At 45.8% G+C, this 27,238-nt stretch overlaps 1 pseudogene; it reads left to right on the top strand.

The window, feature by feature from the left end:
* Positions 1-26,891, top strand: part of LOC141076220 (uncharacterized) — a 66,052-nt pseudogene extending 39,161 nt beyond the window's left edge.
* Positions 26,892-27,238: the final 347 nt, after the last annotated feature.

The following is a 27,238-nucleotide window of genomic DNA, read 5'->3' as shown; positions in this document are numbered from 1 at the left end:
CAAGTGAGGTATTCTGCTACATACAGGAGACCTGATCATCGCCTGTACGTAGCAGAGCCGACCGAGTTATGGCAGCTTCTAGTCTCCCATGGAAACTATTGAAGCAGGCCAAAAGTAAAAAAAAGTTTTTAAAAATATATAAAAAATATAAAAGTTTAAATCCCCCCCCCTTTCACCTCACTCAAAATAAAACAATAGAAAAATCAAACATACACAAATTTGGTATCGCCGCGTTCAGAATCGCCCGATCTATCAATAAAAAAAGGAACAAACTGATCACTAGACGGTGTAGTGAGAAAAAAAAGTAAAAATGCCAGAATTAAGGTGTTTTGGTCGCCGCGACATTGCATTAAAATGCAATAATGGATGATCAAAAGATCGTATCTACACCAAAATGGGATCAATAAAAACATCAGCTCAGCGCGCAAACAATAAGCCCTCACCCAACACAAGATCATGAAAAATGGAGATGTGACGGATCTTAGAAAATGGCACATTTTTTTTTCCCAACAAATTTTTGATTTTTTTTTCACCACTTAAATACAAAAGAACTGAGACATGTTTGGTGTCTATGAACTTGTAATGACTTGGAGAATCATAATGGCAGGGCAGTCTTAGCATATGGTGAATATGGTAGAAAGAAAATCAAAAAAAAGTTGTGGAGTTGCACTTTTTTTGCAATTTCATCGCACTTGGAATTTTTTTTCCCATGTTTGAGTACATGATATGGTAAAACCAATGATGTCGTTCCAAAGCACAACTTGTCCCGCAACAAACAAGCCCTAACATGGCCATACTGACGTAACATAAAAAGTTATGGCTGTGGGAAGAAGGGGAGCGAAAAACAGAAGCGCAAAAATGAAAAAGGGCAAGGTCTCTAAGGGGTTAACAAACCCTATTTTTCCTTCCCCATTCTCCTCCTTAACCCTTTCTCCCGCCTCTCTCTTTCATGACTTTACATTTCTCTTTTTTGCTGTTGTTTGGTTCTTGTCTGTATTACTGGGAACACCTCGTACACACAGGGCTCCACCCGTACGCCTTGTACACACACGGCTCCGCTCTGTACACCTCGTACACACACGGCTCCGCTCCGTACACCTCGTACACACACGGCTCCGCTCCATACACCTCGTACACACACGGCTCCGCTCCATACACCTTGTACACACAGGGCTCCGCTCCTTACACAGCAAAACAGTGACTCTCGCCATTGGAGCCCGGCCGTGTGCAGTCATTCCTGACCTCAGGTTTGGGAGAAATTTCTGTGTAAATTGTGGCTCCATTTTACTCTCTGTGAAATTTAAAAATTTGAGTTTAAAACATTTCACCTCGTACACACAGGGCTCCGCTCCGTACACCTCGTACACACACGGCTCCGCTCCGTACACCTCGTACACACACGGCTCCGCTCCTTACACCTCGTACACATGCGGCTCCGCTCCATACATCTCGTACACACAGGGCTCCGCTCCGTACACCTCGTACACACAGGGCTCCGCTCAGTACACCTCGTACACACACGGCTCCGCTCCGTACACCTCGTACACACGCGGCTCCGCTCCGTACACCTCGTACACACACGGCTCTGCTCCGTACACCTCGTACACACACGGCTCCGCTCTGTACACCTCGTACACACACGGCTCCGCTCCGTACACCTCGTACACACGCGGCTCCGCTCCGTACACCTCGTACACACGCGGCTCCGCTCCGTACACCTCGTACACACACGGCTCCGCTCCGTACACCTCGTACACACACGGCTCCGCTCCTTACACCTCGTACACATGCGGCTCCGCTCCATACATCTCGTACACACAGGGCTCCGCTCCGTACACCTCGTACACACAGGGCTCCGCTCAGTACACCTCGTACACACACGGCTCCGCTCCGTACACCTCATACACACACGGCTCCGCTCCATACATCTCGTACACACAGGGCTCCGCTCCGTACACCTCGTACACACAGGGCTCCACTCAGTACACCTCGTACACACACGGCTCCACTCCGTACACCTCGTACACACACGGCTCCGCTCCGTACACCTCGTACACACGCGGCTCCGCTCCGTACACCTCGTACACACACGGCTCCGCTCCGTACACCTCGTACACACACGGCTCCGCTCCTTACACCTCGTACACATGCGGCTCCGCTCCATACATCTCGTACACACAGGGCTCCGCTCCGTACACCTCGTACACACAGGGCTCCGCTCAGTACACCTCGTACACACACGGCTCCGCTCCGTACACCTCATACACACACGGCTCCGCTCCATACATCTCGTACACACAGGGCTCCGCTCCGTACACCTCGTACACACAGGGCTCCGCTCCGTACACCTCGTACACACACGGCTCCTCTCCTTACACCTCGTACACACGCGGCTCCGCTCCGTACACCTCGTACACACACGGCTCCGCTCCGTACACCTTGTACACACACGGCTCTGCTCCGTACACCTCGTACACACACGGCTCCGCTCCGTGCACCTCGTACACACACGGCTCTGCTACATCCACCCTGTAAACCCTTCCTGACCCCACACAGAAACTTCCCCTCATCCAGCACCATGACAACCAGCACAGCAGAGTCCTGCACACACTGAGGCCCCTGATCATGTGACCCCTGACTCCTCCCCTCCTGTGACCTCATCACAGGTCCTGTGTGCACAGAGCAGTCATATATGTGGCGGACACTCCTGCACCTTCTGCTTTCTGGGCCGGTTCCTCCTGTGAGTCCTATTAACCCTTTCGCTCCCTGTCTTCTCCTTTCTGACAGGACAATCTCTGAATTCGGACAGTGTGACAGGAATTTCAGCAATGTGGAAGGAAGAAATGACAATTTTCCTGTTTTCCTCACAGAAATGTGACTTTCCCCCCAATGTATCATTGTCCTAAAGGTGACAGGAGCGCTGAGGCCGCACAGTGCGCCGTGTCTCCTGAGGGCCGGTACCCCACAGGCTCGGGAGGGAAGGGGCGCCATTGTGGCTGGGATAGACGGCGGACGCCGTGTGACGTGTGAAGAACTCTGACACCAGAACAGCAGAGACCCCACAAGTGGCCCCATGTTACCCCCTCCACCTCTGGGGGGCTCATCTAGGGGGCAGGGAGGATTATTAACCCTCAGGGGGTCACAGAATTGTGTAACATTGAGCGGAGGAATGAAATGTTCCCACTAAAATGTCGCTCTGTCCCCAAGTCTGTAATTATCACACGGGAGAAGAGGAGAAAACAGAAACCACTTGTTCCACAATTTCCCCTGAGCGCCGATACCCCATAAGGGGCCGGACACTCCTCAGGAGGGAAGGAGCGCCGTCTGACCGGGCAGAGTCTGCTCTTATGGTGTTAGGGGCCATGTCACATTATCAGAGCCCCCAATAAGAGGCGCCATGTTACACCCGCCACCTCTCAATTACTCATCTTTCTCCCAGAATTTTATACCATTGGGCGATGAGGAAAAAATAATTACATTTTACCACAAAAGGCAGTTTTCTCCCCAGAGCAGCCATAGAAGCTGTCAGTGCTGAGAGAGACCGGATTGTTACAGCTGCCTGAAGAAGGAGCCGCTGTGCTCTGCAAGCTGCAAACATACTATTATCTGGTTATAAAGGCGTCACTCCGAGAATAGTTATATCATCATTGGGCAGAAAAGTCTTCACATCCATCTTGTAATATAGGAAAGTCTAAGGCCAGAAATAATCCCCATAAATCACTGTACATGGAGACTTTGGGATCAGATCATTTCTGTCCGTTGTGTTTGTAGAAACAAAAAATCTTTTCTAAAAGCCTCAAACTTCTGTGTGTGACTCAGAGCTGAGATCTAACGTGAGAGAAGATTCCAGTGCGGGGAAGACGGGAAACCTTCATATAGACGGCCGGTGGGGATGGAGGCAGTGACCGACTCTGGCCACATCTGTCTCTAGAGCCGCAGTAGAAGATGAAGATGTCGTCCTCATCATGAAGGAGTTATTTCTCATGTCGCGTGTAATGAATATCTCCTGCAGTATTGCTAATGCCGATTCCAGTGTCGGTAATGAGACGAGAATTAGCGTTATGGAAGATGAGTCTATGAGGAACGTGTTCAGCTGCCGACTCCAAGGAGGAAACTGCTTGTTGTCTGTGGCCTAAATATATAGGTTTTACATAAGTTCCCTTCATCCAGCAGGATGACAACCAGCACAGCAGTCCTGCACACACTGAAGCCCCTGATCATGTGACCCCTGACTCCTCCCCTCCTGTGACCTCATCACAGGTCCTGTGCACAGAGCAGCCATATATGTGGAGTGCGGCTCTGCAGGTTAGTGATGGGCAGTCCGACTCTTCTTGCTCCTTTCCCCACTTTTCTCCCTCCTGTCCCTTCACTATAAAGCCTGGGCCTCATTATACAGCTGTACAGGGGTCTAGTGAAGGCTTTTTAGCCCTTTCCTCAGACTGTAGCTCCTGGGAACAGGCCCTCACTCCTGTCCCTTCACTATAAAGCCTGGGCCTCATTATACAGCTGTACAGGGGTATAGTGAAGGCTTTTTAGCCCTTTCCTCAGACTGTAGCTCCTGGGAACAGACCCTCACTCCTGTCCCTTCACTATAAAGCCTGGGCCTCATTATACAGCTGTACAGGGGTCTAGTGAAGGCTTTTTTGCCCTTTCCTCAGACTGTAGCTCCTGGGCACAGGCCCTCACTCCTGTCCCCTCACTATAAAGCCTGGGCCTCATTATACAGCTGTACAGGGGTCTAGTGAAGGCTTTTTAGCCCTTTCCTCAGACTGTAGCTCCTGGGCACAGACCTTCACTCCTGTCCCTTCACTATAAAGCCTGGGCCTCATTATACAGCTGTACAGGGGTCTAGTGAAGGCTTTTTATCCGTTTCCTCAGACTGTAGCTCCTGGGATCAGGCCTTCACTCCTGTCCCTTCACTATAAAGCCTGGGCCTCATTATACAGCTGTACAGGGGTCTAGTGAAGGCTTTTTAGCCCTTTCCTCAGACTGTAGCTCCTGGGAACAGGCCCTCACTCCTGTCCCTTCACTATAAAGCCTGGGCCTCATTATACAGCTGTACAGGGGTCTAGTGAAGGCTTTTTAGCCCTTTCCTCAGACTGTAGCTCCTGGACACAGGCCCTCACTCCTGTCCCCTCACTATAAAGCCTGGGCCTCATTATACAGCTGTACAGGGGTCTAGTGAAGGCTTTTTAGCTCTTTCCTCAGACTGTAGCTCCTGGGCACAGACCTTCACTCCTGTCCCTTCACTATAAAGCCTGGGCCTCATTATACAGCTGTACAGGGGTCTAGTGAAGGCTTTTTCGCCCTTTCCTCAGACTGTAGCTCCTGGGCACAGGCCCTCACTCCTGTCCCTTCACTATAAAGCCTGGGCCTCATTATACAGCTGTACAGGGGTGTAGTGAAGGCTTTTTAGCCGTTTCCTCAGACTGTAGCTCCTGGGATCAGGCCTTCACTCCTGTCCCCTCACTATAAAGCCTGGGCCTCATTATACAGCTGTACAGGGGTCTAGTGAAGGCTTTTTAGCCCTTTCCTCAGACTGTAGCTCCTGGGCACAGACCTTCACTCCTGTCCCTTCACTATAAAGCCTGGGCCTCATTATACAGCTGTACAGGGGTCTAGTGAAGGCTTTTTAGCCCTTTCCTCAGACTGTAGCTCCTGGGAACAGGCCCTCACTCCTGTCCCTTCACTATAAAGCCTGGGACTCATTATACAGCTGTACAGGGGTCTAGTGAAGTATTTTTTGCCCTTTCCTCAGACTGTAGCTCCTGGGCACAGGCCCTCACTCCTGTCCCTTCACTATAATGCCTGGGCCTCATTATACAGCTGTACAGGGGTGTAGTGAAGGCTTTTTATCCGTTTCCTCAGACTGTAGCTCCTGGGATCAGGCCTTCACTCCTGTCCCTTCACTATAAAGCCTGGGCCTCATTATACAGCTGTACAGGGGTCTAGTGAAGGCTTTTTAGCCCTTTCCTCAGACTGTAGCTCCTGGGAACAGGCCCTCACTCCTGTCCCTTCACTATAAAGCCTGGGCCTCATTATACAGCTGTACAGGGGTCTAGTGAAGGCTTTTTAGCCCTTTCCTCAGACTGTAGCTCCTGGACACAGGCCCTCACTCCTGTCCCCTCACTATAAAGCCTGGGCCTCATTATACAGCTGTACAGGGGTCTAGTGAAGGCTTTTTAGCTCTTTCCTCAGACTGTAGCTCCTGGGCACAGACCTTCACTCCTGTCCCTTCACTATAAAGCCTGGGCCTCATTATACAGCTGTACAGGGGTCTAGTGAAGGCTTTTTCGCCCTTTCCTCAGACTGTAGCTCCTGGGCACAGGCCCTCACTCCTGTCCCTTCACTATAAAGCCTGGGCCTCATTATACAGCTGTACAGGGGTCTAGTGAAGTCTTTTTTGCCCTTTCCTCAGACTGTAGCTCCTGGGCACAGGCCCTCACTCCTGTCCCTTCACTATAATGCCTGGGCCTCATTATACAGCTGTACAGGGGTGTAGTGAAGGCTTTTTAGCCCTTTCCTCAGACTGTAGCTCCTGGGAACAGGCCCTCACTCCTGTCCCTTCACTATAAAGCCTGGGCCTCATTATACAGCTGTACAGGGGTCTAGTGAAGGCTTTTTAGCCCTTTCTTCAGACTGTAGCTCCTGGACACAGGCCCTCACTCCTGTCCCCTCACTATAAAGCCTGGGCCTCATTATACAGCTGTACAGGGGTCTAGTGAAGGCTTTTTAGCCCTTTCCTCAGACTGTAGCTCCTGGGCACAGGCCCTCACTCCTGTCCCTTCACTATAAAGCCTGGGCCTCATTATACAGCTGTACAGGGGTCTAGTGAAGGCTTTTTAGCCCTTTCCTCAGACTGTAGCTCCTGGGAACAGGCCCTCACTCCTGTCCCTTCACTATAATGCCTGGGCCTCATTATACAGCTGTACAGGGGTCTATTGAAGGCTTTTTAGCCCTTTCCTCAGACTGTAGCTCCTGGGATCAGGCCTTCACTCCTGTCCCTTCACTATAAAGCCTGGGCCTCATTATCCAGCTGTACAGGGGTCTAGTGAAGGCTTTTTAGCCCTTTCCTCAGACTGTAGCTCCTGGGCACAGGCCCTCACTCCTGTCCCTTCACTATAAAGCCTGGGCCTCATTATACAGCTGTACAGGGGTCTAGTGAAGGCTTTTTAGCCCTTTCCTCAGACTGTAGCTCCTGGGAACAGGCCCTCACTCCTGTCCCTTCACTATAAAGCCTGGGCCTCATTATACAGCTGTACAGGGGTCTAGTGAAGGCTTTTTAGCCCTTTCCTCAGACTGTAGCTCCTGGGCACAGGCCCTCACTCCTGTCCCTTCACTATAAAGCCTGGGCCTCATTATCCAGCTGTACAGGGGTCTAGTGAAGGCTTTTTAGCCCTTTCCTCAGACTGTAGCTCCTGGGATCAGGCCTTCACTCCTGTCCCTTCACTATAAAGCCTGGGCCTCATTATACAGCTGTACAGGGGTCCAGTGAAGGCTTTTTAGCCCTTTCCTCAGACTGTAGCTCCTGGGAACAGGCCCTCTCTCCTGTCCCTTCACTATAAAGTGTGGGGTGCAGCACGCAAGCATCCCATAAGCAAAGCATCACAGAAGCTAAGCATCCAGCAAAACGGCAGTTATACATGGCAGTTAGTCAGGGCAGGAGTCAGGTAACCCACACTTTGCTCTCCCCTTTAACCATGCGCTTTATTTTTATCCTCCTGTGTTCCCTTGCCATCCACATTCACCACCCTATCCCCCCTCCATCATGACTCGTACACATCAGCCCCTCTATACTTCCCTTTCCCATGTACAGCTCAGATGTACTCCTCACCTTCCTGAGAAACCCTAGCCCATCTTGCCCAAACACATCGCAGAAAATAACTACTTACAATTCCAACAACTATTTGTTCTTTATCTTCCTACTCCTACTGATTTCATGGGACATCTCCCCCAACCCTGGTCCACCATCCCCCAACCTCAACCCCTACCCTACCTCATATCGAAACCATAATAATCTTATTAACTTTACTTGCACTCCCTCATTTCCATCTTTTAAGATCATAAGATAAGATCATCCTTTAATCGTCCCACCATGGGGAAATTCAGAGCATTACAGTAGCAAGGCAGGAACAAGTACAGATACAGATGCATAAAGGCATTACATTGACAGTAGGTAGGTACATATACGGGGGAAAAAAAAAAATGTAACCGGACTGTCACAACTTTGGATCTATCAGTTCACTGTTTGGGTCGTTCTCCGTTTTGGACAGTGCTGGTTATACAGCCTAACTGCAGCAGGAAGGAAGGACTTTCGATAGCGCTCCCTCTCACATTTAGGATGAAGTAGTTTAATTGTGCCCTCTGGAATCCACGGTCTGCTTGTAACAAGCTTCCTTTCCTACACAACTACTTTCTGAACAACTCTCTTAATCTGTTGGCCCTCACTGAAACCTGGATTCAGGATTCTGACACTGTCTCTCCTGCTGCCATTTCCTACGGTGGCTTACAATTCTCTCACTCCCCGAGACCCACAAACAGACATGGTGGTGGAGTCGGCATACTCCTGTCCCCACAATGCACTTTCCAGGTCATCCCCCCCAGTTCCATCACTCTTATTCCCTTTTGAGGTCCACACTATCAGGCTCTTCCGTCCCCTCTCCCTCAGGGTAGCGGTCATATACCGGCCCCCAGGCTCACCCACCCACTTCCTTGACCACTTTTCAGCCTGGCTGCCGCACTTCATGTCCTCAGAACTTCCAACCCTCATCCTGGGAGACTTCAACATCCCCATTAACAGCCCTACTTCCACATCTTCATCCCAGCTTCTATCACTAACCACCTCTCTAGGCCTCTCGCAGCTTTCAACCTCTGAGACACACAAGGACGGTAACACCCTTGATCTGGTCTTTGTCCGGCTCTGTTCAATTTCCCACCTAAATAACTCACCGCTTCCACTCTCTGACCACAACATTCTCTCCTTCACACTCACAAATCCTCGCTCACCCCAGCTCACTCCTACCTCCCACACAGTCAGAAATCTACAAGCCATTAACCCTCAGACACTTTCAGATTCCCTACACTCATCACTGTCCCCTATCTCCTCTTTTTCCTGTCCTAATCTGGCTGTTCATCACTACAATGACACGCTTAGAAGCACCCTTGACCAAGTAGCTCCCCTCACCCTCAGAACCTCCAAACACAGAGTAAAATAGCCCTGGCTCACATCACAAACTCAACTTCTCCAGCGATGCTCTAGGAGTGCTGAACGCCTATGGAGAAAAACCCTCATACCAGAAGACTTCATCCACTTCAAATTTATGTTAAGAACCTATAACGCTGCCCTTCACCTCGCCAAGCAGACCTACTTCACCACCCTGATCTCCTCACTAGCCAACAACCCCAAGAAACTTTTTGACACTTTTCACTCCCTCCTCAGGCCAAAAGCACAAGCCCCTATCACAGACATTTGTGCTGATGACCTGGCCTCCCACTTTACAGAAAAAATAGATAATATCCGTCAGGAAATCTGCTCCCAACCACCAAGTGCTGTGACTCCCATCCCTTCCTGCATCTCCCCTGGCTCACTTTCCACATTTGATCCCATCACAGAAGAAGAAGTCTCCAGACTCCTCTCTTCTTCTCGTCCGACTACATGCACTACTGACCCCATGCCCTCACATCTCCTCCAGTCTCTCTCTCCAGTCGTCACAACCCACCTAACTACAATCTTTAATCTCTCCCTCTGCTCGGGCATTTTCCCATCCTCCTTCAAACACGCCATTGTTACTCCATTACTAAAGAAACCTGCTCTCGACCCATCCTGCACAAACAACTACAGACCAGTCTCCAATCTCCCCTTCATCTCTAAACTTTTGGAGCGCCTAGTTTACTCCCGCCTTACCCGTTACCTCTCCACTCACTCCCTTCTAGACCCTTCACAGTCCGGCTTCCACCCCCTACATTCGACTGAAACTGCACTTATCAAAGTGACCAATGACCTTCTGACAGCAAAACGTAACGGTGACCACTCTCTGCTCATTCTTCTCGATCTATCTGCAGCTTTCGACACTGTTGACCACCATCTCCTACTCTCTAGGCTCCAGTCACTAGGCATTAAGGACACTGCACTCTCCTGGTTCTCTTATCTCTCTGACCGCTCCTTCAGTGTTTTGTTCTCTGGCTCCACGTCATCTCCTCTTCCTCTTGCTGTCGGGGTACCTCAGGGCTCAGTCCTTGGCCTCCTTCTTTTCTCTCTCTACACGGCCCCAATTGGACAGACCATCAGCAGATTTGGCTTTCAGTACCATCTTTATGCTGATGACACACAACTATGTACGTCTTGCCCCGACCTTACCCCCTCTGTACTACAGAACGCCAGTGACTGTCCGCAGTCTCCAACGTCATGTCCACTCTCTATCTGAAACTCAACCTCTCTAAAACTGAACTTCTTCTGCTCTCGCCGTCTACTAACCTCCCTTAAATCTGACATTTCCCTCTCCGTGGGTGGTACCACAATAACAACCCTGCAGCAGGCGTGCTGTCTGGGTGTTATGTTTGACACCAATATCTACTTCACATCCCATGTACAATCTCTTGCCCGCTCTTGCTGCTTACACCTAAAGAACATCTCTAGAATTCGCCCTTTTCTCACCATGGAAACAACAAAAACCCTCACTGTAGCATTGATCCACTCCCGCCTGGATTACTGCAATGCTCTATTAATTGTCCTCCCCGTCACTCGACTATCCCCTCTCCAGTCCATACTTAATGCAGCAGCCAGTGTCATCCATCTGGCTAATCGGTACTCGGACGTGTCCGCTCTTCGTCAGTCATTACACTGGCTGCCCATTCATTATAGCATCTGATTCAAAGTACTTGTTCTCACCCACAAAGCTCTCCATGGTGCGGCACACCCCTACATCTCCTCCCTCATTTCTTTCTATCGGCCTAGCCGATCGCTGCGCTCTGCAAATGACTTTCGACTAACCTCTGCACTAATCCGTACCTCCCACTCCCGACTCCAAGACATCATAGAATCATAGAATCGCAGAGTTGGAAGGGACCTCCTGAGCCATCTGGTCCAACCCCCTGCTCAAAGCAGGATTCGCTAAATCATCCCAGTCAGATGGCTGTCCAGCCTCTGTTTGAAGACATCCATTGAAGGAGAACTCACCACTTCTCGTGGCAGCTTGTTCCACTCATTGATCACTCTTAACTGTCAAAAAGTTTTTTCTAATATCTAAGGCTGGTTTCACACTTGCGTTTTTTTTCACGGTATTTTAGCGCTAATAGCGCATGCGTTTTTTTTTCCTATACTTTGCATGGGATGCGCTTATGTGCGCATACACATGCGTTTGTACGCGTTTTTCCGCGCATGCGTTTTTTTGCGGTATGCGCTCGGGCGCACAAAATGCATCCTGTTGCAGTTTTTGGGCGTCCGACCTGCCTCAAAAAAACGCATGCGCGCGCAATGCGTTTTTTTACAGCAAGACACCCATTATAAGTCTATGGGTGCGCATATGTGCGCATTGGCATGCTTATGTATGCGTTTTTTTGCACATGCGGTTTTTTTTGTTAACCATGGAATTTAGGGGTTTGGGTTAGAGTTAGGGTTAGTTAAGGGGGTTTAGGGTTAGGGTCAGGGTTAGGGTCAGGGTTAGGGTTAGTTAGGGTTTAGGGTTTGGGTTAGGGTTAAGTATGGTTTGGTTAAGGGTTAGGGTTAGGGTCAGGGTTAGGGTCAGGGTTAGGGTCAGGGTTAGGGTTAGTTTGGGTTAGGGTTAAGTATGGTTTGGTTAGGGTCAGGGTTAGGGTCAGGGTTAGGGTCAGGGTTAGGGTTAGGGTTAGTAAAGTCATGGTTTGGGTTAGTGTGAGGGGCCACCTAATGTTTGGAAAAAACGCAAACGCGGTAAAAACGCACTAAAAACGCATACAAACGCATAAAAACGCTGCGTTTTTTTCATGCATGCTCATAAAAATGCTTGAAAAAAACGCAGCAGTTGTATGCTTTTGTATGCGTTTTTTCAATGCGTTTTTTTGCGGGAAAAACGCGCTGCAAAAAAAAGCAAGTGTGAAATTAGCCTAATCTGTGTCTCCTCCCATTCAGTTTCATCCCATTGCTTCTAGTCTTACCTTGTGCAAATGAGAATAAAGTTGATCCTTCTACAATGTGACAGCCCTTTAGATATTTGTAGACAGCTATTAAGTCTCCTCTCAGTCTTCTCTTTTGCAAACTAAACATTCCCAAATCCTGCAACCTTTCCTCATAAGACAGGGTTTGCAGACCGGTCACCATTCTGGTCGCTCTTTTCTGAACTTGCTCCAGTTTGTTGATGTCTTTTTTAAAATGTGGTGCCCAAAACTGGACACAATATTCCAGATGAGGTCTGACCAAAGAGGAGTAGAGGGAAATAATGACTTCACGTGATCTAGACTGTATGCTTCTGTTAATACGTCCTAGAATTGCATTTGCCTTTTTTGCTGCTGCATCACACTGTTGACTCATATTCAGTCTGTGATCTATTAGTATACCCAAGTCTTTTTCACATGTGCTGTTGCTTAGCCCTATTCCTCCCATTCTGTATATGCTTTTTTCATTTTTATTGCCCAGATGTAGTACTTTGCATTTTTCCCTGTTAAAAACCATTCTGTTAGTTGCTGCCCACTTCTCCAGTTTATTTATATCTTTTTGAATCCTCTCTCTCTCTTCTCTAGTATTAGCTATCCCTCCTAGCTTTGTGTCATCAGCAAATTTAATCAGTTTACCCTCAATTCCTTCATCTAAATCATTGATAAAGATGTTGAACAATACAGGGCCCAGGACAGAGCCCTGTGGTACCCCACTTGAGACATTCTTCCAGCTGGATGTGCAGCCATTTACGACCACTCTTTGGGTCCGATCACTAAGCCAGTTATGAATCCACCTAACAGTTGCCTTGTCCATTCCATACTTAGTCATTTTTTCAATAAGGATTGTATGAGATACTTTGTCAAATGCTTTGCTGAAGTCAAGATATACTCTATCTACAGCATTTCCTTGATCCACCCAATCAGTGATTCCGTCATAGAAGGAAATTAAGTTAGTCTGACATGACTTATTAGTTACAAACTCATGCTGACTCTGTTTAATCACTTCATTCTTATCCAGGTACTGACATACATGTTTAATAATTTGCTCAAAGATCTTTCCTGGTATAGAAGTCAGACTCACCGGCCTATAGTTGCCTGGGTCCACCTTCTTCCCCTTTTTGAAGATAGGAACAACATTTCCTCTTCTCCAGTCTTCTGGGACTTCTCCCGTTCTCCAAGAATTTTCAAAGATTATGGAGAGGGGTTCAAAAATTTCTTCTGCTATCTCCTTCAGTACTCTGGGGTGTAATTCATCTGGACCTGGAGACTTGAATTCATTTAGGTTAGCTAAGTGTTTCCTCACTATATTTCTGTTTATAGATATCCTGGATTCTTCTATTCCCTTAATAGGACAGTGAAGAACAGTTGATGTTACATTTCCTTTCTGAGAGAAAACAGATGCAAAATAGGAATTTAAAAGCTCGGCCTTCTCAACATCCTGTCTTACCATTTCATCATTTTCATCCTGTAAAAATCCTATAGCATCTTTGACTTTTCTTTTACTTTTGACATATCCCCAAAATCCTTTATTATTGCTTTTGACATCTCTTGCAAGCCTCAATTCATTGTCAGCTTTAGCTAATCTGATTTGTGCCCTGCAGGTTCTGCAGACAGCATTATATTCTTCTTTAGATATGCCTCCCTCTTTCCATTTTCTAAACATTTTTTTCTTCCTTTTTAGCATGTGCTTAAGTTCTGTGTTCATCCATCCTGGCTTCCTTAAATGCTTCCTATTCTTCCCTCTTTTCGGAATTGTTAACAATTGTGCTTTGAGAATTTCATTTTTCAAGATTTCCCATTCTTCCTGGACATTTTTGTCTTTAAGGATATCCAGCCATTGGATCCCTCCAATTCTCTTTCTGAATCCCTTAAAATCTGCTTTTCTGAAATCTAACCTTGACGTCTGAGTCTTCACAGGTCTTCCTCCTCTAGTTATCCAAAATTCTAAAATAGCATGGTCGCTACCTCCTAGGGTCCCAGCCACTTTTACCTCCTCAACCATTTCCTCCCTGTTTATAAGGATTAAATCCAAGGTAGCAGTTCCCCTTGTTTTCTCCCTTACCTTTTGGAAGATAAAGTTGTCAGCAAGAGAGGATAAGAATTTCCTTGACCTGTTAGTTTTGCCTGAGAGAGATTCCCAACATATGTCTGGATAGTTGAAATCTCCCATGACAACTATGTCATATTTTTTGGAGAACTTGGCCATTTGATGCATTCAGCTTGCACAGGCGGCCTGTAGTAAATGCCTACAGTGGTGTCCTTTCCATTGTTCTGTCCTTGTATTCTTACCCAAACAGTTTCCACAGAACTCCCAGTCTCTGAAGCTTCAATCTCTGTGCAGATATACGCGTTTCTAACATACAATGTGACACCCCCTCCTCGTTTATCTATTCTGTTTCTTGCAAATAAGTTGTATCCTTCTAGTCTTGTATTCCAATCATGTGTATTGTCCCACCAAGTCTCAGTGATTCCAATGACATCATATTTCTTTTCCTGTGTTAGTAGTTCCAATTCTCCTTGTTTGTTGCCCATGCTTTGTGCATTAGTATAGAAACATTTTAGTTTGTGATTGGTTTCTCTTTCTCCAATATTTTTATTAATTAAATTCTTTTGTCTTTGTTCTTCCTTTCCACTTCTAATAGCAGAGTTCTCAATAGCATTTGTCAGGTGTATGGCTTTTTCTGGTCTTTTGTTGTTCTAGTTTAAAGCTCTCCTTACAAGTGTAGCAAGGCGACTTCCAAATACATGCTTTCCAGTCTTCGTAAGGTGCACCCCATCTCTAGCAAGTAGTCCATCGTAAAGGTAATTCAATCCGTGATCCATAAATCCAAATCGTTGCTGACGGCACCATCGACGTAGCCAGTTGTTCACCTGCAGAATCTTATTCCACTTCCTTGTTCCATGGCCATCCACTGGGAGGATGGAAGAGAAGACCACCTGCGCTCCCAGTTCTTTCACTTTCTTGCCTAAGTCTTCAAAGTCTCTGCAGATGGTTTCCAGGTCGTTTCTTGCGGTGTCATTTGTCCCCACGTGTAGTAGCAGGAATGGGTAGTCATCTGTAGGTCTGAAGAATCCTGATATCCTGTCAGACACATCTTTAATTTTTGCACCTGGAAGACAGCACATTTCTCTTGAAGTTATATCCGGTCTGCAGATAGCGGCCTCTGTTCCTCTCAACAGGGAATCCCCCATGACCACCAGTCTCTGTTTCTTCTTCACAACGTTCTTCTTTCTCCATCCAGGAGGACTCTGAAGGCGTACAAGGTTGCTGTTTGTGGGCAAAGTCTTATCCTGATGTATATCTTCATCGTTTTCCTGCGTGAGAGCCTGGTACTGGTTCCTGAGAAGTATGGGTGCTGACTGCCTCCTGATCCTCTTGCTTCTCTGGGTCACATGTTTCCATTCCTCTGTTTCTTCAGGTGCACTTCGAATTTCTTGAACTTCGAACTTCTCCCGTGCTGCTCCTATACTCTGGAATGCTCTACCCCAAGAAATTAGGACTAACCACAGTTTGCATAGTTTTTGGCGCTCCTTCAAAACACATTTGTTCAGAGCGGCTTATCACGTTCGCTAATCAAAGTCATTCTATGTGTGAGTGTGCTTGTGTAGCCCATTCACTATCTCCATCCATCCTTCACTCCCTCAAGATGGCTGGACCTTCATTGTAAATATACAATTGTAAATTCACACCTGTACTTTGTATCTCCCCCACCTCATTGTAGATTGTAAGCTCTCACGAGCAGGGTCATCTTATTTCGTCTTATTTTGCTTTAATTATTTTATTGTTAACGTTGTTACTTATGACTTGTGTTTTGAAACTGTTAAACTGTAAAGCGCTGCAGAATATGTTGGCGCTATATAAATAAAGATTATTATTATTATTGAAGATTACAGTGCGGGGAAGCCGGGAAACCTTCATATAGACGGCCAGTGGGGATGGAGTCAGTGACCGACTCTGGCCAAATCTGTCTCTAGAGCCGCAGTAGAAGATGAAGATGTCGTCCTCATCATGAAGGAGTTATTTCTCATGTCGCGTGTAATGAATCTCTCCTGCAGTATTGCTAATGCCGATTCCAGTGTCGGTAATGAGACGAGAATTAGCGTTACGGAAGATGAGTCTATGAGGAACGTGTTCAGCTGCCGACTCCGAGGAGGAAACTGCTTGTTGTCAGTGGCCTAAATATATAGGTTTTATTAGTAGATGTCAGGGGAGAAAACTAAACCCTGTAAGATAATAAATCTCCTCATATGTTTCCCTTATTATCTCCAGTAATTGTATTATTACACAGGATTCTTATGATGTTACATCGGATCATCTTCTCATTCAGGTCTCTACAATATCGGATCCTCTCAGTGAAGATCTTCTACAAAAGAGAATTTTCCTGATTTACCCATCAAGGATGGATATGGACAGAGACAAGATGGCGGAGAGGATATTACACCTCACCCTAGAGATCCTCTTCCGTCTCACTGGAGAGGTGAGAGATTCTGATGACGTCACATTACATCATTCTTATCTATGGGAATAACAGATGGACAGAACTGGAGAGGTGAGGACTCTGGAAATGTCTGTAGTGAGATTTATTAATGTGTCTCTCCATAACCAGGATTACACAGTGGTGAAGAAGACCTCTAGTGATCGCTGTCAGGACCCTGTGTCTGAGGGATGGGGAAGACCCCTGAGCCCAATCACGGGGCCTCCACCTCACCCCCTGATCCATGAGGACATCAATGACCAGAATATCCTAGAACTCATCTACAAGATGATTGAGCTGCTGACTGGAGAGGTGACACTGCTGGGAATGCTGGGACATTATACAGTAACACTATGAAGGGATCAGGAGGATGACGGTATCATTGTATGTGTCAGGTTCCTATAAGGTGTCAGGATGTCGCTGTCTATTTCTCCATGGAGGAGTGGGAGTATTTAGAAGGACACAGAGATCTGTACAAGAACGTCATAATGGAGGTTCCCCAGCCCCTCACATCACCAGGTAATAGCCAGGACTAAATACACACGGCCTATAATTATCTGTATGTAGAGAATGAATTCAGTCCCTGTATGTGTTTCCTCCAGATCTATCCAGTAAGAGGACAACACCAGAGAGATGTCCCCATCCTCTTCTTCCACAGGACTGTAACCAAGAAGATCCCAGTGCTCCTCAGGATCATCAGGTAGATGGAGAGAAGGTGTCAGGAGATCTCCCCTATGATGTGTAGACGGCTGTGAAGGTCTTGTGCTCAGTCTTGTTTTATCCACCAGTATTATCTGTTTTATACTTGTGTAATGAGAACGGTGGAGATGGCAGGATTAGAGCTGATCATAGATGGGACTTCTCCATCTGTCTGTGACTTTTACAATATTTGTTTCAGGGTGAAGATCTGACCCATATTAACACTACAGAGACATATGTGAGGGGTGATGAGCGGTGTAAAGAGGAGATTCCCACATATGACTACCCAGGTGAGTAGTAACCACTGAATGCAGAGAAGTCACAGATTCCTCTCAGTCACCGGCTGTGGCTGCTTTATCGGTGGTGTAGTCCGGCCGTTTTACCATGATCACCATTTTGCCTCTAGACCACAACATTCTCCTCCACCCAAAACTGTTCACATGACTTTGGGCAGTGAAAGCCCTTTTCTATAGAACTTACAACCAATTACATTGTTTTTGATCCTAAGGAATTTAGATTACTGCACAATCTCTCCTGAAATGGGGAGCAATATTATTTTCTTTGTGCAGTGGATGATTTCGCAAACTCCCCTCTCCTGCTCTCTGACCACAATCTTCTCTATAAAGAACTGCCAGGCTGCTCAGGTCACCCCCACTGTCCAGACTTATAGAAACATACAGGCCATTAACACCCAGAAACTTATGAAGAACTTGCAGTCTTCATTGGCCCCTATCTCCTCCCTCTCATGTCCTGATTCTGCATTGAAGCATTACAATGAAACACTTCAAACTGCCCTGAATGAATTTGCACCTCCTATAAATAGAACACCACAACACAGATGGCGACAACCCTGGCACACCCTGCAAACACGTTTCCTGCAGCGGCTCCAGGTGCGCCGAACGTCTGGGGAGAAAATCCAATCTACATGAAGATTTCATCCATTATAAGTTTATGCTTAGAACATACAACACTGCCCTTCACCTCTCCAAACAAACCTATTTCAACACCCTCATCACCTCACTGTCCAATAACCCGAAACGTCTCTTTGACACTTATCATTCTCTACTCAACCCAAGAGTCCAGGCCCCAACCACGGAGCTCTGAGCTGACGATCTGGCCAATTACTTCAAAGAAAAAATTGACCAGATTCGACAGGAAATTATCTCCCAATCACCTCATACCATGCACTGTCCTCCCTCCCCCACTGCACCTAGCTCACTCTCTGATTTTGAACCAGTAACAGAAGAAGAAGTAAGCAGGCTCCTTGAATCTTCTCGCCCAACCTTTTGCATCAGTGACCCATTTCCGTCACATCTCCTCCAGTCCTTTTCCCCTGCTGTCACCCCTCACCTAACTAAAATATTTAACCTCTCTCTCTTCTGGTATCTTTCCCTCCTCATTTAAGCATGCCATCATACATCCACTACTTAAAAAACCATCCCTCGACCAAAACTGTGCCGCTAACTATAGACCTGTCTCTAATCTTCCCTTCATCTCTAAACTCCTGGAACGCCTGGTCCACTCCCATCTTATCCGCTATCTCTTTGATAACTCTCCTCTCGACCCTCTCCAATCTGGTTTACGCTCCTTACACTCTACTGAAACTGCCCTCACTAAAGTCTCTAATGATCTACTAACAGCTAAACCAAATGGTCATTACTCCATGCTAATTCTCTTGGATCTCTCTGCAGCATTCGACACTGTGGATCATCAGCTCCTCCTCACTATGCTCCATTCCATTGGCCTCAAGGACACCGTTCTCTCCTGGTTCTCCTCCTATCTCTCTGACCGCTCCTTTACTGTATCTTTTGCTGGTTCCTCCTCCTCTCACCTTCCCCTTACTGTTGGGGTTCCTCAAGGATCGGTTCTAGGCCGCCTCCTCTTCTCCTTGTACACTGCCCCTATTGGTCAAACAATCAGTAGATTTGGTTTCCAGTACCATCTCTATGCTGATGACACCCAATTATACGCTTCTTCTCCTGACATCGTGCCAGCCTTTCTAGAAAACACCGACGATTGTCTAAACGCTGCGTCCAATATCATGTCCTCACTATATCTGAAACTGAAACTGTCAAAGACTGAACTCCTTGTGTTTCCTCCCTCTACTAATGTACCTATACCCGACATTGCCATTTCTGTGTGTGGCTCCGCTATTACTCCCCAGCAACATGCCCGCTGTCTTGGGGTCATACTTGATTCCGAGCTTTCCTTTGCCCTCCACATTCGATCACTGGCTCGCTCTTGTCATCTGCACCTCAAAAACATTTCTAGAATTCGACCTTTTCTTACTTTTGCAAAAACTCTTACTGTTTCTCTTATTCATTCTCGTCTGGACTATTGTAACTCTCTTCTAATCGGTCTCCCTCTTACCAAACTCTCCCCTCTCCAATCTGTCTTGAATGCTGCAGCCAGGATCATATTCCTCCCCAATCGTTACACCGATGCCTCTACCTTGTGCCAGTCATTACACTGGCTACCCATCCACTCCAGAATCCAGTACAAACTTATTACCCTCACCCACAAAGCCCTCCATGGCTCAGCACCACCCTACATCTCCTCCCTTGTTTCAGTTTGCCACCCTACCCGCGCCCTCCATTCTGCTGTTGACCTGAGGTTAGCATCCTCAATAATCAGAACCTCCCACTCCCGTCTCCAAGACTTTACATGTGCTGCGCCAATTCTTTGGAATGCACTTCCCAGGTCAATACGATTAGTCCCCAATCCCCACAATTTTAAGCGTGCCCTAAAAACGCATTTATTCAGACTGGCCTATCGCCTCAACACATTAACCTAATCTATCCCTGTGTGGCACAGCCAAAAGTTTTACCATAACCAGGTTCCCCGCATCATGTTCCCACATGCTTTATGCATCCATTAGCCCTCTGTGTCTGTACTGTTACACACTTAACATTATGGCTGGTCCATACAATCAGGGCAACTGTTTCCACCCACCTTTCGTGTCTCCCTCTTTCCTCATAGACTGTAAGCTTGCGAGCAGGGCCCTCATTCCTCTTGGCATTTGTTATAATCTATGTGATTATTGTTATGCTGTAATGTCTATTGTCTGTACAAGTCCCCTCTGAAATGTAAAGTGCTGCGGAATATGTCGGCGCTATAAAAATAAAATTTATTATTATTATTATTTTCTCTGATCTTCTGGTCAGGATTCATAGTAGCTCCAATGGTCCACCATAAATTAATTCAACTCTGGTTTACTGTTGTTTAATCTGTATTTGTAGTTTTCAGTAATGAGATTCTCGTGCTCTGGGGCGGGGCTGTGGGCGGGGCTTTATGTGGTGCTCTGATTACATATTCCTCTGTATCGGCTTATGACAGGTCGCTGATCCCTCACTGACCTGCCCCCATTATTACATAATGCATATAATAACATTGATATTATTGTTGATAATGCCTATAATATTGTGGCTATTGTGAGGCTTGGAAAAAAATTACATCCAGCAAAATGTCACCGGCGATGGCGGCGTCATTTGACTTTTTGAATGTAAAATATGCTGGAATAATTAGCGGTTGCCATGTCGTGTTTGGAGAGCCCCTGATGTGCCTAAACAGTGGAAACCCCCAACAAGTGACCCCATTTTGAAACTAGACCCTTTAGGGAACTTATCCAGATGTGTATTGAGCACGTTGAACCCACAGGTGCTTTATAGAAGTTTATAGCGTAGAGCCATGGAAATAAAAAAAATAAAATTTTTCCTAAATCTTTTTACCTCGATATATATTTTGGTTTGTCCTGAGTATGCTGACACCCCCATATGTGGGGGTAAACCACTGTTTGGGCGCATGGCAGGGCTTGGAAGGGAAGGAGCGCCATATTGGATTGCAGATTTTGCTGGAATTGTTTGTGGGTGACATGTCACATTGTCAGAGCCCCTGAGGTGCCAGAACAGCATAAGCCCCCAAAAGTGACTGCATTTTACCAAATACTTCCCTGAATGAATTCTTCTAGTGGTGCAGTGAGCATACTGACCCCACAGCTGTTCCATAGAAAATTATACCATTGGGCAGTGAAGAGAAAACAATTATATTTTTACCACTAAAATATTGTTTTAACCCCAGATTTTACATTGGAAAATAGGTAGATAGGTAAATGGTCATCATAGGTAAATCTATGGGTGTACATAGATGAATTTGCAAGGGGTGTCCATTTCCAATTCCCAGAGGGGTGTCATTTCCAAAATGGGGTCACTTCAGGGAGGATTCTGCTGTTGTGGCACTTTGGAGAGCCGCTAAGTGCCAAAACAACAGAATTCCCCCTGAAGTGACCCCATTTTGGAAATGACACCCCTCTGGGAATTCATCTATGGATATAGTGACCATTTTCACTACATGGATGATTTCCAGAAACACGTAGTGGAAGTTTTAGAGCAAAAATGTCATTGTAGTGCCCAATATATTGTGCCCAGCTTGTGTCTCTGGAGACCTCCCCCCACCTACCCCCGGAAATTGTAAAGTCAGCTCTACTCAAATGTGTCTGTCACTAAATAATCCAAATGCTTGAATGTCAAAACAGTTCAAAAACGTGGTTCTGTGTGGAGGATTGTAAAGCCGTCATGGAGGCATAAGGCTGGCAGTGATGGGCATTGTGGGTAATAATAGCGGGGATCATGCCTCGTTCCTTTCTTGGAACATACACGACATCTTCTCTGGGGGTTCTTTCTTGTTTCAGTTACTGGAATGAGTGCAATAAAATGTCGCTCAGTGAGTCTTCTCACATCTTCACATTGTAAAGGATTGGCGGGGACAAAATATTCAAAAACAAGATTTTCAGTGACCTTTTCCTGATAATGAAGGAAAGTATCTGCATTTCTGGCTTTTTTGTATAACACAAAAGAATTATATGTGGCCACCTGAAACAAATACATGACTAACTTTTTATACCAGATATATGATTTGTCTGATACCTGGTATGGCTGTAGAACCTGATCTGCAAGGTCCACACCCCATATATTTGTTGTAGTCAATGGCAGACACAGGTTTTGGAGTAGTGGATCCCTGTTGGTCTGCAGTGGCCCTTGTGGCATCTGTGGGGATCGAGCTCAGGATGAAAATATCTTTTTCATCCTTATACTTAAGGACAAGCAGCTCTCCATTGTGTAAAGCCCCTAACTGCCACTTTTGGAAATGTTCTTTGACCAATGATTGTGGAAACCCCTGATGGTTTTTGCGAATGGTCCCACAAGCCCCTATGTTATGTTTAACCAGACTTTTAAATAGGGGTATGCTGGTGTAGTAGTTGTCAACATACAGATTTTAGCCTTTTTGTAAAAAAAGGCTCAAAACGATTTTTCCAGATGTCCCCAGATAAGTTGGGCATCCTGGTGGGTTTAGTTGGCTGTCTTTCCTCTCATAAATGTGAAAAGCTGATGTGTATCCGGTTGAACTCTCGCACATTTTATAGAGCTTTATTCCGAACCTTGCCCTCTTAGAAGGAATAAATTGCTTGAGGTGCAGTCTTCCTTTGAATTTTACAAGGGACTCATCAATGGAAAAGTTTTCTGTTGGGGTGTAGAGCTTTAAGAGCTGGGGTCTGCAGGCTGTCTGCTGGCTGTGCAGGGGGTGGACGGGCCGTGCGGGGGTCTGCCGGCTCTGCGGGAGGGTGGGCGGGCTGTGTGGGTGTTGCCAGGGCTGTGCGGGGGAGTCTGCGTGCTGTGCTGGCGGTGCCGGGGCTGTACGGGGGGGTGTGTGTGTGTGTATGCAGGCAAGCATCATCCAGTGGTACTACAAGTCCCATCAGGTGATGCTTGCTACACTGTCAGTGAGTGACACATTAGCCAATGATGGGACAGAAGTAGTCCCATCATCCAGCTAATGTGTTGAAAGTGAAAAAAAAACCAAAAACCACATACTGAACATACAACATATAGAATATATATATAACATACAACACATAACATAGAGTATATACTTACCAATCACCTAGTTCCCGAAGCCATCGATCTTCTGTAATAAAAATAAAATAATAAAGCAACCTATACTCACCTTTCCGCTGTAGTCCAGATAATAACGAGGGTCCCACGACGATCTCCCGTGTATAGCAGCCGCATCAGCTGATGCGACTGCTCTCCAGGGGCCCCAGCAATGAAATGATAGACGGAGGTAATCCTCCGCTGTGTATCCCTCCGCCGCCGGGAAAGTGGTCCCGTAACCCGAACCCTAATTCTCTCGCAGCATTGGTGGAAAGTGAGAGCCTGAACTCATGTAACCTCAGTGATGCACTGCAGGAGCCATTGTCTCCTGTCAGTTCACCACTGGGAGGTGCTATAGAGCGGTCACATCACCTGATGTCACTGTTCTATAGGGGAGATTGTCGTGGGACACTCGTTATTAATTGGACTGTGCTGGACAGGGAGTATACGGTTTGTTTATTTTTTTACTTTTTATTAGAGGAGACCGAGGGTGTCGCTTTGATCTGGGCATGAAATAAAAATATGATATCCATGTTGTGTTTTATTTCATTAAAATACTTTATTCTTATGTGTGTGGTTTTTTTAACCCTTTATTACTATAAGATTAATAATGGAGAGGCTGACGCCACTCCATTGTTAACCGGGCTTAATGTCATTTTCCAATAGCAAGGTGACATTAACCCCTTATTACCCCTTATTACCCCATATCCCACCGCTACACAGGAGTGGGAAGAGAGGGGCTAAGTGCCAGAATTGGCGCATCTTATATATGCGCCATTTCTGGGGCGACTGTGGGCTGGTATTTGTAGCTGGGGGGGTCCAATATCCATGGCCCCTTCCTAGGCTATGAATATCAGCCCGCAGCATAAAATTTAGGGGGACCCCCACGTCATTTTTTGGGGGGTCCCCTATTTTAATAGCCAGTAAAGGCTATGAAGACAGCTGCGGATTGATATTCATAGCCTGGGAAAGGGCCATGGGTATTGTCCCATTCCCAGGCAAAAAATATTGGCCCCCGGCAGTCGGCTTTCCTCCTCTGGTGCAGAAAATTGCGCGGGAGCCCACGCAATTTTTTTTTTTACTTTCTAAAATGAAACATTGTTCATTAATAAACATGGATATGGAAATATCTATAGAAATATCTGGAAATATCTATGGAAATATCTATGGATAGATAGATCTATCTCATATCTATCTATCCCATATCTATCTATCTATCCCATATCTATCTATCTTTCTATCTATCTGTGTGTAATGGAGTGTGGGTTGGACAAGTGTAAAAGAGGAGGTCAGACAGAAATTACATCACAAATCTTTTTTTGTTAAATAACATATCTTTATTTAGGTTACAAAAACGCATACAATTCACAAGCAAAAACCGCATAAAAAATGCATCAAAAACGCATCAATAACGCACCTGCATTTTCTACCAACAGCTGCGGATTCTGTCTGGAATAATGCGCCCAGGAATCCGCCCGGTGTGCACACAACCTTATAGCTCTCAGCACTATAACGGTGTGTACACGGGGACTTATTATTAAGAACGTCTGTGTCTGTGCACGCTCCTGTGTGTGTGCGCTCATGATGCTTGCAATGTGTTTTATGTGAACATGTGGCGGATTGTGCTGAGGATTTTTCTGTGTGGATTTTGCTATATCTGCAGGTACAATGACCGGCGTTTTACCTGCGGATTTTGTGCGACTTTCACCTGCGTTTTGACACCTGTGGATTCTTATAATGGAGTAGATGTAAAACGCTGCGGAATTCGCACAAAGAATTGACATGCTACAGAAATGAACCCTCTGCGTTTATGCTGCTGATTTTCTGCACCATGTGCACAGCGGTTTTTGGTTTACATTGACTATAATGGTACTGTACAATGCAGGAGAATCTGCTGCGGATCCGCAGGGCCAAATCCGCTGCGGATCCGCAGTAGGATCCGCAACGTGTGCACAGACCCTTACAATAAGATGCTTCAGATTGAAGAGATTGAAGAGAGGGGAGGGAGGGGTTTGGGTGTGTTTTGGAGTGGGTGTGCTAGGTGCTGGCTTACAGGCCAGTGCAATGCATCATGGAACTTGTAGTATTAGAGCACAGTAAGTTGGGAGAAAGGAAGTTGTCGATTAACCCGATGAGAGCTGGAGCCAGCACTGAAAATGTGCTGCTAGAGCATGATAAAAGGTAATATTGCTAAAATAAACATAGTGGATGTTTTTACTGGCACATAATAGCAAGATTTATGAAAAAAAAGTTACAGTAGTGGACAACTTATTTAAGTAGAAATGTTCAAAAATATAAAACTCAATGATATTTTATTAAAGAAAATTGTTTTTTGTCTTGGCAGATGACTGTACCAGGAGATCAGAGGGACAGCTGACATCTTCAATTTTTAAATCTGATGATCTTGAGATCCTACAAGATACAACTGAAGTGATTGCTATTACTCCAGATATATCATCATCTATTCACAGCAAAGATCTGTCATCTGATCCTATGAAACAGATCCCATCTTCTGATTCGTTACTGACTACTAAGGGAAACCAAAGTCACAAAAGAGGCATTAAAAAACAAACTGCTCCTAAAGCAAAAAAGTCATTTTCTTGTTCAGATTGTGGGAAATGTTTTAACAAGAAATCTCATTTTGTTACCCACCAGAGAACTCACACAGGGGAGAAACCTTTTTCCTGTTCAGATTGTGGGAAATGTTTTAACCAGAAATCAGGTTTGGTTAATCACCAGAGAACTCACACAGGGGAGAAGCCTTTTTCCTGTTCAGAATGTGGGAAATGTTTTAACCGGAAAGCAAATTTGGTTAAACACCAGAGAATTCACACAGGGGAGAAGCCTTTTTCCTGCTCAGAATGTGGGAATTGTTTTGCAGATAAATCACATTTGGTTAATCACCATAGAATTCACACAGGGGAAAAGCCTTTTTCCTGTTCAGAATGTGGGAAATGTTTTAACCAGAAATCAAGTTTGGTTGATCACCATAGAACTCACACTGGGGAGAAGCCTTTTTCCTGTTCAGATTGTGGGAAATGTTTTAACCAGAAATCAAATTTGGTTGATCACCATAGAACTCACACTGGGGAGAAGCCTTTTTCCTGTTCAGAATGTGGGAAATGTTTTAACCAGAAATCATATTTTGTTAAACACCAGAGAATTCACACAGGGGAGAAGCCTTTTTCCTGTTCAGAATGTGGGAAATGTTTTAACCAGAAAATACATTTTGTTATCCACCAGAGAACTCACACAGGGGAGAAGCCTTATTTCTGTTCAGATTGTGGGAAATGTTTTAACCAGAAATCACATTTTGTTAAGCATCAGAGAACTCACACAGGGGAGAAGCCTTTTTCCTGTTCAGAATGTGGGAAATGTTTTATCCAGAAATCAAATTTGGTTAAACACCAGAGAATTCACACAGGGGAGAAGCCTTTTTCCTGTTCAGAATGTGGGAAATATTTTAACCAGAAAGCGCTTCTTGAACGCCATCAGAGCAGTCACACAGAGGAGAAGCCATTTTCATTTTCTTAATGTGGGAAATATTTTACTTGGAAATCAACTGTTAATAAACATCAGAGACGTCACAGAGGGGAGAAGCCTTTTTTATGTTCATAATGTTGGAATAGTTTTAACCAAAATAGAATCTTCTTAAATTGGTTGTCTCTTGTCATTCCTCATGTTTGCTGACAAAAGGATAAAACTAAACTTTATTAATTCCAAATGTAAAACTATACCCATAATTCACCCCCTTAAGGTGAGTCAGTAGGTGACTAATAGAAAAAGCATGTACCCCAAAGTTCAGTATATAGGGTGAGGTGATGTACACTGCGTGCAGAATTATTAGGCAAATGGGTATTTTGATCACATCATCCTTTTTATACATGTTGTCCTACTCCAAGCTGTATAGGCTTGAAGGTCAACTGCCAATTATGTAAATCAGGTGATTTGCATCTCTGTAATGAGGAGGGGTGTGGTCTAATGACACCAACAACCTATATAAGGTGT

This window comes from Dendrobates tinctorius, unplaced genomic scaffold (assembly GCF_039654945.1).
Source record: "Dendrobates tinctorius isolate UK_male_01 unplaced genomic scaffold, ASM3965494v1 ptg000395l, whole genome shotgun sequence".
Classification (NCBI taxonomy): Eukaryota; Metazoa; Chordata; class Amphibia; order Anura; family Dendrobatidae; genus Dendrobates; species Dendrobates tinctorius.
This window is presented reverse-complemented; position numbering and strand designations above follow the sequence as displayed.